We start from the raw sequence: 21808 nt of genomic DNA, 5'->3' as shown, positions 1-21808 counted from the left end.
GAGAGATAGAGAGAGTACATCAGACTCTAGAGACTCAATTAGATTCTGCATGTCAGACAGATTTCTCTGTCTCATCAAAGCACCATTGCTAAATTGTGGCTATTTGTTTCCACGCCTACATACACCAGTCTCCACATAATAAAGGCTACAGAAAGCTGACGGTTTTCTGCTTGGGGTGTTTCAGGGGTTAGAAATAGGATTTAGCTTGGGGAATAAGTTATTGATTTCTCAGACTGGTCCAGCGAGGCTGGGCTGAGCAAAAGCAGTGATAAGGGTGAAAGTTAACAAGCACCCAAAAGTCTGCTGAAAATGCTACAGTGCCTCTCAGCATTCGGGCTAGTTTCATCTAACACACCATTACCGTTATGGATATCAAGATAAATCTCAGTGCTGGGTGTGTTTATAATGTGCAACTGCACTGCAGAGCGTGAAAGAGAGGATGAGCAAATGTGCAGTGGGTTACTGAGTTTGTAATATATTATGACTTGCACATCAGGGCCATGAGGAAAACATAAGACTCATAAGTAAAATGAGTGATTCGTATATAGCTTGAATACAAAAATGGTTTCAAGATCTTAAAGACAATGCAATGAGTCACCGATCAATTACCCACAAACAGTGAATATTTTCTGTCCAAGACAGCATTTTAAATGTGAATCGTATGTGTAACGGGGTTCAGTTGTTATGGGAAAGAGGAGGCGGGAACCGGCGAATGTTCAACAAGTTTAATAATAAATAAACAAATACAAAATTAAAGTATAAGCCAGCAGTTGTCCGTGAGGGGACACACAAAACGCTGTCGTCGCTCCTCCTTTATGCTTCCGCTCCTCCGTGAGAGATGCGAGACCGGTGCGTCTCACAGGTGTCGTTCATTATCACTCACGCCACCGGCTTCACCCCGCTCTCATGTCCCTCTGCCTCGTCCTGCTCGCCACAGCATGAAATCTTTCAGTGTAAAATTGAGGAGTTGCCCTGAAGAGCACGTTGTGACATGATAGCTTTTTAAATACTTGATGCAAGCAGTCTAAACGAAGCTCTTACACAGAGCTTGTGTTGCTGTGTGCATGGATTTGCATTCAAATCATGCATTAGTGTGTCAGACTAATTACCTGAAGGATGATTATTTATATGGAGACAGCTTACAAAAAAAAGGTCAGACTTCCCGGAATTCTGAAGTACACTTAAAAGAAAAGGTAATATAACCTTAGAGGGTTCTGTCAGGTGATTCAGTCCTTTTAAAGGTGTTTGTTTTAATTCATTTTAATTACATTTTATGAATTGAACCCTATTGTCTTTGGGGTCCGTTCGGACCTAAATCTAAAATGAATTGAAAACAATTGACACAGAAATGAAAGGCCTGGTACGTGAAAGGCCTGGTACACACACACACAGGTGTGACTGCAATAGACAGCATTTTTATAGAATTTCGCAAATGAAATCAGGTACAAATTGAGAACACTCATATGAAGGGGTGAGACCTAACACACATACAGTACATGAACTCTCACACACACACGCATGCACAGGTGTGAACGCAACAGACAGCATTTTTATAAAATTTGGTGAATAAAGTCAACAATTAAAGCAGAATACAGATTTTACGGGGTGAGACGTAGCACTGACACACATGCATACATATATAGCCTATTCTCAAAAAATACCAACTGTAAAATGAATACGCTATCTATTCAATAAAATTGTGGCAACAGATTACAAGCAATATTATTAATTAAATTGAACAAATTAGAATTGAGTAATAATTAATCAAATTAATTCCTTAAAAGTTAACCATTTAAAATGAGTAAAATTTACAAAAAAAAATTTAAACAAAAATATCTTAATAACAGACAGACGTCAAAGATGATTTAAGAAGTCTTTATTTTTTATTGCCAACATTGACCAACAGTGTTTGTTTTAGTTGGGCTCTTGACCCTTAAATGTTTAACTTTAGATTTTGTTTGACTGCTATTCCTGAGTTATAACAGCCAGATGAACAAATAGAAAAGGTGATCTGATGGTGTTGGTTATGTTTTAACAATCTAGGGATGTCAACGATTAATCGATGATCGATTAATTGTCGATAACACGTTTAATCGATAAACCTTATCGATCATCGATTAAGCAGGTTCATGCGCGTGTGTGCTGCTCAACCGCGAAACATGTAAGCGAGCGCACCGGAGTTATGTTTGGGACTATTTTACACCTTCATCATGACTATAAGTTTGCGTGTGCATTCGCTGCCTTTTGTTTTGTGCAAATGTAAGTTGTAATAGTTTATTTTTTGTGCGCCTATCTATATCTGATTTATCTTATTGGATGCATTTGGTTAAGAATTGACGCAGCGTGATCTTTAGCGCGCGCAGCTCAAATGGCAATGCACGACTAATAACGACTATTGGGACTGTCATATTATATAACATTATAAAGAGAACAATATTGTAATAAAACATTGTGAATTATTTCGGTTTAGTTGCCGTGTCGCGTTGTTCCAGGAAGAGCGCGTCCACAACAGGAGTCATTCTGAATGGCACGTAACTTAGGGTGTACTCACACTAGGCACGGTTGCCATGAACCGGGCCCGAGTACGATTGTCCCCCCTCCCCACTCCCCCCTCTGGCCTGCACTCACATAGGGTTTCAGCATTCGTGCCGGAGCACGCTTACGTCATTATGGTGCGTGCGACGGTTTCCGGATAAACAAGAAGAGCGGCGCTCTCTGAACACAATGGAGTCCATCGCTCTGTTTTCTTTGTGGATAATTTTGTGTCGTTTGGTCCACGGTGGTCCACAGCCTGTTGTTAAACAGATGCGTCGCCTTAGTGGCGCGAAAATTTTCACGTAATCGTGCTGCTCGTATGAGGAGGTTTGCAAGGTACCAGCTGAAGTGCAGCAAGGACTTTGCAGCTTTGATTACGGACTGTGTTGGTTTTGGAGCGTCGCAAAACCATGACGCCACGCGTCCTGTTCCGTGCTCCAGCACGGTTAGCGCTCACACTGCATGCGAACCGCGCCCGAGTCCAACCGAACCGTGCTCTGGCCCACCTCTTCCAAGCGGGCCAGGGCCGGCTAATCGAGCCGCGGCCGGGCACGGTTCGCAGCACTCACACTAGTCAAACGAACCGCGCTTTGGTGGTCAAACGCACTCGGGCACGGTTCAAACTGGCTAGTGTGAGTACACCCTTACGTTAGTTCAAGTTCACTTGTGCATTCACGTCATTTTGTGCAGATATAATTTGTAATATTATGTTTATTTTGTATATATCTGATTAATCTCATAGGATGCGTTTCTTTGAGTTAAATAACGTGCTAGCAAAGTGCTCAACGGTTAAGTTATTCATTCAGCGCGAGCCGCTCAAGCAGAATGCACGACTAATAACGAGGATTAATTTGGGACTGTCATATTACATAACATGAGAACACTATTTTATTAAATCGGTGTGAATTCATTGGGTTTAGTTGCCGTTTTAAGTGCGTTGTTCCAGGAAGAGCACGCGTCCACAAGTCACACATTCTGACAAGAGCATCTGAGGCGGCGTTGGTGACACGTTGTATTAGTCGTTATATTTGATTATTAAATATTTTATTTTATTCAGGGCCTGAATTTCGTTTTGGAAAATGGGGGGGAAATCCCCCCTTAGATGATTTTTTTTGAAGGGGGAGAAGGGCGGGGGGGGCATTTTTTCCAAAACAAAAATTACATTTATCTTGCCTAAATGTTTGCGCTCATTGCATTTTTACAATGGGGTAATATTGTTGTTAAGAGTTTACACAACACAAGGAAGCTTGATTTAAATTGTTTAATTAAATTGAAAAAAGTAGCACAAATAAATACAATAGACTAAAGATACAAATAAAGACAAATAAAGAGAAAAGTTTTTCAATGGGTCTAACTTCATATAGGCCTACAGAAACTCAATAAAGTAATCAAATGGAAAATAACACTGGGTAGTATTTTAGTTTATTTTCCTGAATAAATTAAATATATATAGGCTATTAATCCTGATTCCTTTAACTTAAAGCTATATTTTGTTGTTTTGACAACTAAATTAATGAGCTAGTGCACGGATCCTGTGTTCATTATACTGGCATGCGTTTTATGCTTATTAAAAGACAAAACCGACTATGTTTAGAGTATACTCACGAAGACCGAAATTGACACAATTTTGCGTGTTAAAGCAATATAATCCGCGAAAAATAATTTTTGTTACTGGCCAGCTGTTTTTGAGGCGGATTCTCTATGAATGTGCGCATAGAAAATCATCTCAGAGAGCGCACGAGCACTGATTAGTTTAAAATCGCTTGAATGTTTAAACTGGTAAGACTTAAAGGATAATTCCGGTATTTAACACTTTGAGTCTATTTTTTAGTTTGTTTTGGATGAACTAGAGTGGTGGACTTAGAAATTTTGACGATGGGTCCTGTCTCGACTTTTTTAATATTTTAGAATCGCCTCTGAGCGCTTCAGAGTGGATGTCTATGGGCATGCTCAAACATGTCCTTAAAACAACCCTTAACGTTCGTTTTCAAAACTGTGCAACTCACCGAGTGATTAGTGGTGTTCGTTGATGATTAAAAACAAATATATCAGCGCAATGTATGCTTTCAATCCGTGTTATTTGCTATAGTGGAACTATTTTTTCAGATACCTCACAACCGCGTATAAACTTCCGCTCGATATTTGAGTCTGAAGCATTAGCACACTCCCGGCCACTTGATGGCGACAACCACTTTGCCGCAGTTGCTTAGCTCACGCTAGCCTTCTGAGAGACGGAGAACCGAGTGAAAAGACTACAACCAAATGTAAACAGACCCCTTTCCTTTCCGGTAGCGCAGTAATATCAACGAGCACTGAGTCCTCCAGCAGACATCAATGCGATTTTAAAAAATGGCAAATAAAACACGACAGAAACTGTATTTCGCTACGCTACTTGTTTTGGAACATCAACGAACACCACTAACCACTCGGTGAGTTGCACAGTTTTGAAAACGAACGTTAAGGGTTGTTTTAAGGACATGTTTGAGCATGCCCATAGACATCCACTCTGAAGCGCTCAGAGGCGATTCTAAAATATTAAAAAAGTCGAGACAGGACCCATCGTCAACATTTCTGTGTCCACCACTCTAGTTCATCCAAAACAAACTAGAAAATAGACTCAAGGTGTTAAATACCGGAATTATCCTTTAAAAAGACGTGCAAATGGTAAACTTCAGTCACGATGCACTGCTGGCCCGATTGTGCGAGTGAATATTCCGTCATGTCCCGACTCCAAAACGCGAGAGTGTCGCCGCAGCGCTTGATGCTTGCCTTGCACAACACATTTTGAGAGAAGAGAGAGAAGACGCGGCACCGCTGAACACCCACGCTGTTTGTGAAATTGCGTCTGGCAGAGAGTTGTTAAAAGAATGATTTGATTTTATAATCTGTGTGGATTACGATTGCGGGGATTTCCTGCTTTATAAAAAATGGGAGACCTGTGGGAATTATTAGAATTATGCGGAAACCCCGCGCCGAAATTCGAGCCCTGTAATTTAATTATCAATCACATCGAAACATTTTACAATCCTACTAGCCCTTTATTTAGATTAAAACCATTCTCATTAATTTGGTGAGGAACATAGCGGTTTGAGCAGCATTTGCAGACGCTGTCATGCTGTTGGCCATATGCACTGCAGCAGACGCATATTGCAGTATTAAGGCTAACGATTAATCGATTAATTGATCGTTAATTTAAACGACGATCGATCATGGGAATTTGTGAAAATTTAATTTAGTTATCCCTATAACATACTCATCATTTTATAATCATTTGACCTGAATCACTGAACTCATATAGAGCCCAATTTCAGAGTTAGGTTTACTTTATTAATTATAGCAGCACTGTCCTTATATACAGCATAATATTTGTAACTTTTACAATGTAATCCAAATAATTTCTAAAAAGTTTCTAATACAAAAAAAAGTCTCTTTTTTTTTTAAATACACAGACATCAAGATTCAGCCTGTGAATCTCAACAATGGTGACAATTATAAAGCATGTTGCTGTGCATTCTGGGTGCCACCAATAAAAAATCATTCATGGCTCCCATCATGCATTGCTGCATGAATAAATAATGAGCTTATGATCAGAGGTGATCTGTTTGTCACCATTGCTGAGATTCATACGCTAAATCTTGATGTCTGTGTGTGCCTATATAATATACACTCACCGGCCACTTTATTAGGTACACCTGTCCAACTGCTCGTTAACACTTAATTTCTAAGCAGCCAATCACATGGCGGCAACTCAGTGCATTTAGGCATGTAGACATGGTCAAGACAATCTCCTGCAGTTCAAACCGAGCATCAGTATGGGGAAGAAAGGTGATTTGAGTGACTTTGAACGTGGCATGATTGTTGGTGCCAGAAGGGCTGGTCTGAGTATTTCAGAAACTGCTAATCTACTGGGATTTTCACGCACAACCATCTCTAGGGTTTACAGAGAATGGTCCGAAAAAGAAAAAACATCCAGTGAGCGGCAGTTCTGTGGGCGGAAATGCCTTGTTGATGCCGGAGGTCAGAGGAGAATGGCCAGACTGGTTCGAGCTGATAGAAGGGCAACAGTGACTGAAATAACCACTCGTTACAACCGAGGTATGCAGCAATGCATTTGTGAAGCCACAACACGCACAACCTTGAGGCGGATGGGCTACAACAGCAGAAGACTCCACCGGGTACCACTCATCTCCACTACAAATAGGAAAAAGAGGCTACAATTTGCAAGAGCTCACCAAAATTGAACAGTTGAAGACTGGAAAAATGTTGCCTGGTCTGATGAGTCTCGATTTCTGTTGAGACATTCAGATGTTAGAGTCAGAATTTGGCGTAAACAGAATGAGAACATGGAACCATCATGCCTTGTTACCACTGTGCAGGCTGGTGGTGGTGGTGTAATGGTGTGGGGGATGTTTTCCTGGCACACTTTAGGCCCCTTAGTGCCAATTGGGCATCGTTTAAATGCCACGGCCTACCTGAGCATTGTTTCTGACCATGTCCATCCCTTTATGGCCACCATGTAACCATCCTCTGATGGCTACTTCCACCATGTCACAAAGCTCTAATCATTTCAAATTGGTTTCTTGAACATGACAATGAGTTCACTGTACTAAAATGGCCTCCACAGTCACCAGATCTCAACCCAATAGAGCATCTTTGGGATGTGGTGGAACGGGAGATTCGCATCATGGATGTGCAGCCGACAAATCTGCGGCAACTGTGTGATGCCATCATGTCAATATGGACCAAACTCCCTGAGGAATGCTTCCAGCACCTTGTTGAATCTATGCCACGAAGAATTGAGGCAGTTCTGAAGGCAAAAGGGGGTCCGACCCGTTACTAGCATGGGGTACCTAATAAAGTGGCCGGTGAGTGTATATATATATATATATGTATATGTATATGTGTGTATGTATGTATATATGTATGTATGTATATGTGTATGTATATGTATATTAGGGGTGTAACGGTACATGTATTCGTATTGAACCGTTTCGGTTCGAGGCTTCCGGTTTGGTACGCATGCAAACCGAACGATTCCTTGGACCATTTTTCCTGCCGACAAAATTCGCGCTGGCGCGATCACCACAACGTTGCGCAACATCAAATGGCAAGCGTAATGAAACCGGAACGAAACTGCGCTATTGTGCTTCACAGATCGTTTATCAGTTCGGAGCAGAGCAGCAACATCTGTGCAGCGGGAGCCGATCTCGATCAAGCGACACTGTTACAACCGTTACAACACAGCGCTAAGAGATCCAGTAAAGAAAACATTTGAGTTCGCCACTGAAGTAATAACATCGCTGCGAGATCTAGTGAGAAGCATTCAAATTTCTCCGTTATTAACCGTAGATCTCTATTAGATCAAACAGCGCTGACGTGGACACCAGGAGAAATATTGTGCCGTGAATGAACTAGTAATACTTTACGTCCACAGACCAGCAACATTCACCATGGATTTAATATAGTAACACTAACTGTAACCAGTTTGGCTGGAATAGTGAAATGCTTTCAAGTACTTCACACATCTTTTTCCAGCACTTCAAAACTCAAATATTATATAAATAAATAGCCTATATGAAGAGTTCAGATGCAAAAGCCTCTATAAGTGCCATTTGAAATTTTCTTCTAGAAATTAGAATGATCATTTTTATGAAGCTTGTACATTTAAGTTCAGTAATTTCACTCAAATGACAATTAATAGGCAATCTTCATTGCCATTTAAGTGAAATTACTAAACTTAAATATACAAGCTTGATAAAAATGATCATTCTAAGTAAATTTCAAATGGCTTTTGCATCTAAACTCTTCATATATTTAAATGTTATTTTTAATGTGATGACCAAAACATTATTTGTTCATCCTTCAAAGATGACCCCCATTTATAAACCTGAAAGTTTCAAGATGTAGGAAAACTCACTTATTTAAAAAAATATTTTTTCTTTTAACAAATAGGAAATTTCTCTGGCATTTCTTACTTTTTGCTGTATCGAAAACGTACCGAACCGTGACTTTAAAACCGAGGTACGTACCGAACCGTGATTTTTGTGTACCGTTACACCCCTAATGTATATGTATATGTATCTATGTATGTATGTTTTATTGATTTGATCATTTGGATTTCATTGAAAAGGCTAAAAATATTATGCTGTACAAGACCAGTGCTGCTATAATTAACCCTTTCACGCGTACGATCACACCGGTGTGATCAGTCTTGGCTGGTCCCTGGAGCGTACGATCACACCGATGTGATTAGAACGGTCAGTGCATCACGTGATCAACTGCCACATTCAAACGTGCTTTCGCGCGTTGGCTGGCGCTGATCCAGAGACAGACGCACTCAGTGCTGTCATATATCACAACTATTGAGTATTTTAAACCACATAATGTTTATTTTAGGTTTCAGACATAATACACATAAGTACTAGCAAAACAATGATTTTGAGTTTGTAAAATACACACTGATGTCTATGGAAGCGGCAATAATAATCCTTTCCATTATAATAAGACGACACGTTTTATTCATATCAGATACACATTGTGTAAGTAGCTTTACATTTGACCCTATTCTTCTCCCAGTTCACCGGCCACTTACTTTCATGTATTTCGTGAGAAGTTGAGGAATTGACGTGTTGTAAATCCAACAGATCCGATCAGGGTTCGAAATTACTTATGACTCTTGGGGGGTCCCCTAAAATGTATGCAATTATAAAATTATAAAAAATTCTGAAGACTATACCTTGCTACACTATGTAGCCTACTGTATGCAAAATTATATGGACCAATGTCAGGGTTTTTCCTGTCTCAAAATGAGGCAGAGGTGGCAAAATCGTAACATTAGGGGGGTCAGGGGGCATGACCCCCCGGGAGATTTTTTTTACATTTTTAAGATAAATTCATTAATCTGGTGCACTTTGAGTCACTCGAATCTGTTGTTAAAACTAAATAATAATCCACCCGCCAACCACCCATATTCTTTGATTTAGATATCTGCAACTGATCATCACATTACAATTATTCAATTAAGCATGATAATATGGTAAGATATCACACTGAAGTAGGCTGATTTAAAATTAACATTTGTTTAAATCAAAAGTTCTTCTTTGGGCAAAATTACATTTCCTTTATAGCCTAAACAGAGGCTTTACTCCCTTTAAACTTAAATTGTCAATGTTTCATTTTTGAAAACACTCTTATCTGAATAATTTTTTGTACCTTTATAAAGGGCACTTTTCCCCTAATTTTATTTCATGTATGCTCTAAATTTCATTTCAAATTCTTACATTTTATTAATAGGCTACATTCAATTAAAATAATAAGACAGCCTAGCCTAGTGGCTGCTACCAATCAAATTAAATAATTTACATTGAAAAATTATAACTGTATTAAATGAGATTATGAGATTGTTTTAAATATTTTTTGAATATACAAATAAGGAATGTTGAAAAGAATGATACTTTGAAACTAAACCGCCAGTAGGAGGCGGCAGGCGGCCGTCTTAATGAGCGAGTCAATGAGTCGTTCATTTAAACGATTCGTTCAAACGGCTGATTTATTCAGAATGAGGCGGTTTAGTAATGGGTAATTGAATCTTTGACTCGAACGATTAGTTCAAAACGCTGAATTATTCAGTAATGAATCATGTATGAGTGTTGCTCTGAGATGCGCTGTGGTTCTGTTGTTTGAAACTATTTTCGCTGCTGAAACAGAACAAAAACAGTCATTGCGTCTAAAAATGTAAGTAACTCAATTTTAACTGTTTTAACTATTTGTTTATTGAACTGTTATGAAATCAATATCTGGGTTTCAATCGTGATGGCATTCAGGAAACCAGCACTCTGGTCGTGTGTAGCCTATATATTGTTTCTTAACTATAAATGAATATGTTATAAATAACTGCGCAAGCCTCAACAACGCAACTTTGTTACAGTCCGTAGCCTACATTAGCAGGAGCCACACAAGGGGGTAATCCATCGACCGGAAGTTGAAGCCGGCCGGGTGCCGCCATGTTGTAGCAGAACTTCACTTGCGTTAGCATTTCCATTGACTCCCATTCATTTTGGAGTCACTTTGACAGTGAATAACTTTACATCTGAGGCGTTTAAAGACTCCATTTGTCCATTATTTATTTCTAAAGAAACACGACAATGTATAAAGGGCTCCATTACCTTCTATGTTACATTATGGCCCCGTAGAAACAGATTTAGTAAAAATAGGCTAACGATTGCGCCATAACCACTCGACTCTCTGTCGCGCTGTACAGAAATTACCGTACAGACAGGAGGAGAAGCTCGCAGGCAATCGGGGGGACGTCCCGTCAAGAGAGAAGCCAATAGATAATGAGTCCATAAAAGCAACGGAATACTTACTCCTGCTCACTCACGCCAAAGAACTCTTTGCTCAAGTTCCCCGTCTCTGCAAGATTAACGTTGGCAATTTTCACGCACAGCTACTAGAAGATTAACGTCTGTCAGACAGGTCATCAAGCTTAGTTTGAGTCGGTTTGAGTCTGCGCGTCAGGAACGGAAGTGCTCAAAAATCGCTAAAAATGGGCTTCAACTGTCTCAACTGAGTTCCAATGAGATGGCTCTGTCCATTTCTTATACTGTCTATGGAGCCACAACAACAACTCACTCGGCTAATAGCTGCCCTGATTGCCGCCTCGCGCTAGGAAATAAATAAAGTACTGTTATAAATATAAAACGCCACTAAAGAAAGACCTATAATTTTCACAATCATTTTTAATGTTAAAATATATTTGTCGGGGACCCCCCAAAATCCAAAAATAAATTCTGGGGGGTCCCTATTGACTTGTGGAGGGTCCGGGACCCCCCCAGACCCCCCTCATTTCGAACCCTGGATCCGATTCTCTGACCTGTAAAACAAACTAAAATGGCGCCGCCCATTGTGCATACAGCTTAACTAACGCGATCGTTATAAAGATGTTAAAACAACAAAACCCATCCACTTGCACATATTTGACAATCGGAATATCAGTGTTTCATGCTATTGCTAATACATTTGTGAATATTTTTAATAAAAAAGGAAAAATTACATAAAAGCAGACCATCATTCATTCAGCGCTGTGTCAAGTGACAAGCAATGACGCGTCACCATGGAAACATTAAAGTGACAGGTTCTAAATAGCGGTCGCCTTGAAAAACTCACGCTGGGGGGTCAGTTAGAATATTTTAAACTTACGTGTGAAAGGGTTAATAAAGTAAACCTAACTCTGAAATTGGGCTCTATATGAGTTCAGTGATTCAGGTCAAATGATTGTGAAATAATGATTATGTTAAAACATAACCAACACCATCAGATCACCTTTTCTATTTGTTCATCTGGCTGTTATAACTCAGGAACAGCTGTCAAACAAAACTTAAAGTTAATGACTTAAGGGTCAAGAGCCCAACTAAAACAAACACTGATCACCATTATGGTGACATTATGGTAAAATTACGTTTTTCTCCTTCAGTGATTCTGCTTGTTACCATCAGGTGTCTTCAATGTTGGCAATATAAAATACAGAGTTCTTAATTCATCTTTGACGTCTGTCTGTTATTCAGATATTTTTGTTTAATTTATTTTTGTGTAAATTGTACTCATTTTAAATGGTTAACTTTTAAGGAATTAGTTAGATTAATTATTACTCAATTCTAATTTGTTAAATTTAATTAATAATATTGCTTTTAATCTGTTGCCACAATTTTATTGAGTAGATATAGCGTATTCATTTTTACAGTGTAGGCACAGAACATTTGGCCGCTTCCAGAAACATCAATGGATGTCTATGGGTCTCTGCTAGAGATGGTCATTAAGTTTTTTTTTTTTTCTATAGCTACAATTCCTAAAAATAAATATCTAACCAGCACATGGCAGGATTCTGTTCCTAACACCAAGATCAATATACATAAACAACTTATATTTAGTTTAGATCATTGTTGAAGTTTTTTTTTTTTCATAAAAATGTATAATTTAATATGCAAGGTAATGGTGTAGTTGAGTAATTATGTGGTAAATATGTAAAGAAAATGTACCACACATTCCCCAAAACACAGCATAACCGTACAGTTGTGAAGGAAACAAAAATAAATTATATATAATTTGTATTTTTAAAAATGTATATTTTTTAATAGTTCTGTAAAAATCAGAACGGACCCCAAAGACAAAGAGTATAAACTGAAAATGATGAGAATATGATCTCATGAATATATAAAAAAAAAAAATTACCATTTAAGACCAAAACCAAACCAGTATCGCCTCTGATACGATAAGCTGCATATTTTAGCACTGCTTTCATGCAGCATTGAGTCATATAACAAATAAACTACCACAAAAAACTCAAAACGCATCTTCTAGGCTATATCAGGGGTGGCCAATCCTGCTCCTGCCGATCGACTGTCCTCCTGCACAGTTCATCTCCAACCCTAATCAAACACACCTGCCTTTAATTTAATTTTCAAGTGATCCTGAAGACCTTAATTGGTTGCTTCATGTATGATTAGGGTTGGAGATGAACTGTGCAGGACAGTCGATCGGCAGGAGCAGGATTGGGCACCCCTGCTCTATATCTAAGGACTAGCATAACAGCCACAGTCCAGACTGTTTAGAATGGGAAGGGGCAGTTATAAAAAAAAAAAAATAATTATAGGCACAATATATTGTGTGCGGGAAGGAGCGGACAGCGGTGATGTCATATTGACTATTGTAATAATTAAAGCTGCAGTCCATAGCTTTTTTGGGGTTAAAAATGATCCAAAATACATTTTTGAGAAAATACATAACCAGCCAGTGTTCAAAACTATCTGCTTGCCTTAGCTCGATTCAAAGCGGTAAGCTTGTAATAATGTTTTTAATTCCAGTGGTACTGGTGGATTTCTGCGGGAGATTCAAGCATGTCTTTGCGTCATTACGTCACATCTGTACACATAAAGGAGTCTCGGCTAGTAGGCTATGAGTGTGAGGATGTTGGAGGTGGAGATTTATAGCCTTTTCTCACAGCACTTGATATAATTAACTTATCAATTTGATGGCGGATCCAGAAAGGTTCAAACGACAATCACCAGTGACAACTGGACATTCACCTGTTGTAAATGCCAAAGACTTTCGTTCGGACTTCGGAGTGGCTACAGAAAATAAGAGACTGCAACCGGACCCATGCGAAAACAAGGATACATATCGGAAGGACATTACATGTAGTCACGCAATGCTGATGTTGTTAACATTAACAGTTTGAGAACAAAGTATAATTTGCACGGTTGTACGTGATATGATAAACGATTGTTAGATTTAATCAGCGCGATTTACTGCAATGTCAGAACCAGAACAAAAGTGGATGTTACTTGTTCAGATGACATTATCCGGTGAAAATTATTATGTTGGTCATACTTCCAAAAAGAATAATCTGTCATTCTGAATGACAGTATTCACACCGGCGCGGTGACTGACAACTTCATGGGAACAATAACATGACAAACATGGTTCCCTTATATAATACTATATATTACAAATCAGCCCAATCTTGTTTGCCGATAATAGAAAACAGGATCTATTATTTGGCAAAGTCCACCCAGGTTTTCCTCCACCACACACAACCAGTGTCACACCAGCCGACTCTTCTGTTAGAGGTCTGTCCCAGTCACCTATTAAGAATTTATTAAACGACTGCCTCTGACGTGCATGAGAGAATAAGAGTGAAATGTCAATGCGCAAATCAATTCGAAGCCTGCCAGAATAAGAACAGGAGTACCTCATGAACAAACTATATTAAACTGAATTTAGATGCTGTTTTTGGAGTAACTTTACCCTGTGATTGTGTCTTTGTCCCTTCAGGCCCTGCTGTAAAAAGAATGTCCAAGTGCAGCTTTAGGAAGGAAACGAATGGAACTCGAGCACAGACTGTTCTGTCGACTAAACCTAACACCATAAAAATGCTAACTCGCAATCTCCATGGATAGCAATCACCATTTTGCGATATGTCAATTTGCATTTGCTGAAGAAAAAACAGATTCAAGCAAGACAATTGCTGGTCAGTGAGATACAGTCTGTAGGTTGGTTGCAAGACCTTTCAGAACAAAAGACCTAAAGAAAAGAGAGGATGTACCTCAGCAACACATTGTGTGTCCTCATTATCCACAAGGTCAACACTACAAATCACAATATAATCTAGAGACAAACTGTTCTCCACATTTGTTGTAGCTCTGTTAACCATGCATCAAATAAACTAAACACCAAAACACTCTAAAAGCATGTGAAGGAAATAAGTCAATCTTTTCAAGACGCAACCTTAACGACACACTGTGCTTCTGTCTATGCGTTTAGTATTGATTTTGCCACTGTGACATGGATCATTCATCGATCTCACCAAGCTGGCAAGAGGGATGGAAAGGAGTCCGTGTTAATAGAGACGCTGATGTGGCTCTCCTCTGAAAATAAATTTAGAGTAAACTAGTGGTTTCCACCCCAGTGGATCTGCATTGGACTTCTTACAACAGCTATGAATTAGAGTTATGTCACACAATCTCAAACACAGATGATTGAAAAGTGGTTTGATGTTCTCTCTGAAGGAGAAACAGGGTTCCATTTACAGTTCACATACTGAATTGTGATTATAAACATCAGAATTTATAAAACTGTTTCACTGACTATATTTTTTATTTATTAAGTTGCTTTGTAACTGCAAAAAATGGCAGCATGCAGTATAATGAACTTGAGTTGTTTGTTGTTGTTGAAATTGATGGATGTCTTTTATTGTCAGAGAGCACGGATTCCCAGTTATTGACCTTGAAACTCTATAACATATATTAACATATACTAAAACAACATATAACATACTAAAACATATATTATTTTACATTATATCAGTGTTATTTCTAATTTCATATTTATTATATTAACATTTTTCAATTTAACTGTATTAATTGTATTTATTAATCTCTGCATTTATTGATTCTTTTTTCAAATCAACTTTACATTCATTGATTTTTGATTTACCAGTAGCTTGACTATGTAATCACAAAGGGCTTCATACTAAGTCTAACTGAAACTGTGACTGTGGAGTATCACAGGACACAAGCTCATTACTGTGACAAAACAGAAAACAAACACAAAGGTAAAAGTGCATACTTTGCAAGCATGGCAATGAATTGTGATGCAAACTATATCCAATACTGTGTTAACATCCCACAGAGTAATTGAATGTTTTTTGTTTTTTTTAAACGAATTGCCTCATTAGGATTATGAACAAGCTTTCCACGATCCACAGAAATCATTTAGGCTATAAGTTATCCTCCTACTAAATGAAATCCAATTAACATCTGTTTATCTGGCTGAATCAACAGCCATAAGTTTAGCTGCAATGACTGAGACAAACAATTATCTCTAATTGCAATATATGCAGCAGGGAAGTACAGTTTGTGTGAGCATTCTGAAAGACAACAATGATAACTCCATTACACTGATCCTCACCCTATGTGGCCTAAAGATGAGCCCCAGAAACTTTTCATTACACCTCTTAGTGACCTGGAATAAACTACAATAAAGGTTTTCAATATGTTCTTGTTTCTTAGGGGAACCATGTAAACATTGTTTGGGTGAAGAGAGCCAGAAACTCATTAGTAAACTTCCAGTATGTTACCAGAGATGCCCTTCTCACTATTACTTCCACATAGAGTGAATTCTGAGGCAGATGACGGATTTGATATGAGCATTGTAGTTCCTCATTTTTTTTTTACTTCATTATGGTTTGTCTAGTTCAACAATCAAAACTTATGAATGTCCACTGATTAAAAAAGCAGGCAGAACTTTGTTTGCCAAACTTGGATGTGACCATTGTTATCCTTTATATACTAATCTTGTTTTTATTAGTATTTTAGCTTTTAGTAAATTAGTAAAATAGCTTTTATATTATAATATTTTTTTAGTCTTAAAATGTTTCTAAATAATTATATGTTTTAGTTTTATTTCAGTTAGTAATTTAGGCCTAGTACTTCAACTTCAAGGTGCAGTAAGTGATTTCTGAGAAACGCTGTTGAAAGTGAATCAGACCGAGCACCACAACACACTTGTAGCCAATCAGCAGTAGGGGGCGTGTTCACTCGTGATGTGGGAGGAGAGAGAGTGAGCAAGAGAGAGATTTGAAGAAAGACTGTAGAAAGAGATGGCTGAGAGACATTACAAAAGAGAAAAGGATTATCATTGGAAAAAGAAGGGTTATGATAAGGCACACGCTTTAGAACCTGCGTTAATAGACTATTAGAAAAGCTTTCCAGCGCTGGAGAGACCTAAGCGGGAAGGCCTGAAAATGGACGCCAAGGTTGATTTGTTTCTGCTCCATAAAGGAGTAACATTGGTTTTGCTAAGTTTCACAGAACTAGGGCTGCAACAAACGATTATTTTGATAATCGATTAATCTAACGATTATTAGAACGATTAATCGACTAATCGTCGATTATTTCGCAGACTAATCAGTAAGTTTGGAACGATTATTCAGCTTTTCCAATTAGTTAAAACATTGAGTTATACATATTCTAACTATAATATAAAAAAAGAAAATCACTTCAGCTTTTGAAATAGTTGTTTTAATGAACTTTGAGCCAACTAAACAGGTCATTCTCTTTAAGTTTTCAGATTTCGGTCCAACTCAAATCACACACAAATGCTCTCTAAGCATAGGCCCACTGCTTTTCTTAGAACTGAAACAGAAAAAGGGACATTTACTTCAGGACACAAAGAATGGTAAAATATTAATCTGCAAACAATTATTATAATTATAAAATTACAATCTTTTTTTACATGACAGTTGAGCTGACAGAGACGTTCTCATTCCCTTTTAATTTATAGTATGATAAAGTGACTGCCGTGATATTCTTCCTATATCATAGGAAGGATATAACATCTCGTTTTGTAAGTCTTCATGATTATTGAACAAAATACAGGCAAGTGATAAGACTATAATAATACCTAATATACTAATAGTGTTACAATAATAAAAACAGCCCTGACTCCTAAGCTCGATCAAGCTTTATTCTATACAAAATAAGTCATCACATTACTGTAATTATATTACTATTGATAATATTATTACTATTATTAGTAGTATTGCATTCTCTAATAAAGAGAGATTTGCCGCTGGTGGTTAGTTAGCTCCAGCTGGAGAACACTCACTTCTCACCGGCTCCTCTTTTGCCGGGATGTTTCCTCTTGCACCCCAACATTGCACACGACAGCATTCTTGATTTGAAGTTTTGTGAAACTTTCCCAAACCTAAACCTTGCTAGTTCGGATTCGTTTGCACTGTCATAATTCGCGCTGTTTTCTCTTCTACCGCAATAGCATTTGTAAGGGCTGCACTACACTCTAGCGCTACAGCGCCGTAGCGTTCAAATCGCGGGATTGCAGGCCCTTACATTAGGTCACGTGAGATCAAACGACTACTCGACAACAAAGATATTTGTCGACAAATTTTTATTGTCGACGTTGTCGACAACGTCGACTAATCGTTGCAGCCCTACACAGAACCAATATATGCTGCTGTTGTAATGTTAGCTCTAGTAACAGGTCAGTTTTGAGTGTCATTGTTTGTCTGGAGCTGGTGTGCAGCTGACGACCAACAACAAACGCTTGCTTGTATACTCTTGTGTGCTGTGTTATTTTTTTTGTTCTTCCTAGGGCTGTCGCGATAACCGCAATACCGCGCTACTGACAGGCCAACCGCAGAGGAATGCAAGTAACCGCAGCAACCGCAAACCGCGTTTTCTTTTTTCATAAGGCCACCCTTCGTAGTTCGTACCATGTATTGAATGTTAAATAAGTTAATATGATAACAAGACTGTTTATCATGATGATTTGTACAGAGGCTTCGTAGATTTGGACTTAAGCCTAACAGACAGTGAATGTGTACGACTGAGCGCGTGCGATTACCTGCGTCTGTCTTTGAAGTCAAATCATGTATATTTGTGAAAAGGTTGCCATTTCCAAGTAAAGCTAAATATTTGTCATATCATCCTTTTAAGGGTATTTACCATGAATGGCGTCAGCGCTGGTCAGCATTACACAGCACGAGGAAGCCGTGTGGGGGGAAAGCAGCGAGTCTCGCATTGAATCAATGCCATTAGTCTCTATTAAGTGAAGCATTGCTTCAGCTTTGCCCAAAAGTGAAGCATTGCTGGCCAGCTGAGCCTTGAAAAGTGGAGCTCAAAGTTAAAAAATAATTAACACCTTGTTTCATTACATCTATAATTTAAGGCATCAGCTTTTTTGAACGTTTTCGTTGAATGAACGGTTTAATGACTCACTCAAAGAGAGTCCGTTGGCGTAACAATTTAACTGTGCGCTGAGTGACAGTCTTTCAATGCGCAGAGAACCTGTTTAGTTTCGGTTACATTGGTTACATTGTTTTTGTGTATGCTGACCACATCATAACACGTATTTATATAGCAACAAATGAATATAAATAAATAAATAAATAAATAAATGGCGGTAATACCGCATATCGCGCTATTGAGCCACTCAAAATACCGCAAGGGAAATTCCTTCACCGCGACAGCCCTAGTTCTTCCTTGTCATTTGTTCGCTATCTTCGCTTTATTATATAAAAAGACATTCACTCTTGCATTGTCTGTTTGTGCATTTTGGGGGTGGAGCAATTAGCTATATACTTGCTATAGAGTTACGGTTAGGGTTAGTAACTTGTAATTATGCATAATTTATAGATATATAGAAAGTACACGTAGCGTGTAACTATATCAATTAATGTGTTACCTGTGTTTGTTTGGGTTAATTTCAAATATCAACAGTGTTTCTCAGAAATTGCTTATTTTTTCATCTTATATTTATATTGCACTTTTTTCAGCTCTATTTCCACGAGTAAATATGGTTTTAAATAGTTTTAGTTAATGATAACACTCACTGTGATGACATACGGAATGTGAAAAAAACTGAATAGGTTCAGATATTACTCAAATATAACAGTCAAATACTACTTCTACATATTAACACTATAGTAACAGATGTTAAATTTCATAACATTTAGCCTATTTATAGACTCAGCATATCGGCAATGCTAACCACACAACTTTTTAAAAAATACAATAAAATAAAATACTAGAATAAAACTACAGCCTCATTTAAAACAGAGGTGTCCAAAAACAAGCTAGAGGGGTGAGGGTAAATTGGATGAACAGCTTTTAGTACAACTGCATTTGATTGAATTGAATTTTAATTCCATTAGAAGGACATTTCATCCCAACCTTGAACCTTGTGCGACTCAAAAAAAATCAATTTACAAGCTGCATGTAAGCCAGTTACATGGACCAACTGCAGCAGCCTGGCTTAGATGTGCAGGAACACTCATTATCCTTTTCCTTGGTCAAATTAAACAATGTTTCAAAAGGGTAGTCAGAACTGAGATGGTTTTGTAGAATGGTATTTTAGCGAACAAGTAAATACGCTCGTTGATTGCGCTGATAAAGTGGCATGAATATTTAATGAGGTCTTCTTTGCGGAGTAAAATTCATCTGAATATTCAGAGCTAGAAAGGGCAGGAAGGTTGTGAGCTTAATGTGAAATCAATAAACTGACAATCTCTGGCAAAACAACTAGGTATGACCTGAGGAGACTGGGCTTCTAATATTGAGGCTTTTCATCTATCTATAGGCTATAAATAATTCATTAATCAAAGTTAAAAGGAAAAAGAAAAAAGAAATGTACCAGATTTAAGCTCAGACCAACACACACACACACACACACAAAAACCCATGCATACCTTTATGATCTTACACAAAATAGCTAACTATGATAATGCACCATAATGACACACAATTTTCCAAATGTATGGCATGGTTTCACATGACCTCTTTCCTCTGTAATTTACAGCAGTGATCGCTAAATGGACAGGATGATACCAGGAGGAAACTCTCACAAAGAGCTGGATGGGGGATCAAAGGGGGATGTTTAAGTCAGATGCTACTCCAGTCACACAAACACACAATTTCTAACTGCATTCCCAAACAGCACATCTCACATGCACCCTCTTCGTACTCCATTAAAGTGCCAGAGAGCCTTGAAGTTTCACCTGCTGTACACCATTAGCTGTTTCATCTAATTCATACAATGCTCTGGGGCCACGGCCAAACAAATATGCCACTGCTAACATTGGTTTTCAGAAGTCGGCGAAGATCATGTTTGAACATCCTCTCCTAAGAGAGTAATTTTAGCATTCAGACGCCTAACATGTTTTCAAGAACCAGAGCAAGACCTGATGAAACCTCAGAGGGCTTCAAAACAGACTTGCAAATCCATGTTCAGACATATTGGATAAAAACACACAACAAAAAAGAACACTTTAAATTATTAAAGAATGTTGAAATATAAGAGTTGTGATTAATAAACGCTAACTTGTTAACTAGCCTCAAAGTATTTTAATGCAGTCACGAACCAACATTGCGCTGATGTTATGCTGCCCTCTATTGGAAAAGTAATTGCAATGATCATTCTTGTGGGCACTGGGAAGGTGTTTCCATTTCATTTTAGTGTTTAAATCAGTGTTTCTAATTGTTCATATACTCGAGCTGTCAGTTTACAGTAGCCTAGCACATCCAAGTAATGAGTAGGCCGCGCCATAAACGTCAAATCTCTTGATTACACTGTTCGCAAATGACATTCCATTTTGTGCAAAAACTCGAATAGGCTACTCAATGTACTACCATGAATATGAAACATTTGCATTACAGCATTGTTGAGAGGCTGTTTTGTACTGGACTGTCAAAAGCGGGCGTGTTCAAAGTAAGTGAATGTGTGTTAAACTATTTTATTAAATATATTTATTTGTGTAAATGTGTTTATGTAGGCTATAGCCTATAGAAACAGGAAATAAACTAAATGGAAAAAAGACAGGCCTACTGTTAAACGGGCCTAAATGAATTGTGTGAGAGCAAAAACATTTGTGAGAGTGCGCGTGTGGATTTACCTCAGATGAAGACATGCAACTCATTCAACAATGTCTGTCTGGGACTGCGATAAGTAGTTTACACTCATTAATTTATATTCGGTTTCTTCCTCGCCGCAAAATCGCTCATAGAAGTAAAACAACCGGCCCCATTTTAAACCAAGCGTGACGTTGCCGCAAGCGTGCGCACATTCAACTGACGCAGACACGTGAACTGACGCATTAAATCAGACCTCTGCGCCTGTTTTTGTTTGCGACTAATATATTTGTAAGAAACAAAATTGTAGCTACCGCTTTATATTGTATTACACCCACTCCCAGGCCTTTACT

The sequence above is a fragment of the Rhinichthys klamathensis genome, unplaced genomic scaffold (assembly GCF_029890125.1).
Source record: "Rhinichthys klamathensis goyatoka isolate OS25496 unplaced genomic scaffold, OSU_Roscu_1.1 h1tg000325l_1, whole genome shotgun sequence".
Lineage (NCBI taxonomy): Eukaryota > Metazoa > Chordata > Actinopteri > Cypriniformes > Leuciscidae > Rhinichthys > Rhinichthys klamathensis.
Note: the sequence above shows the minus strand (reverse complement) of the source record.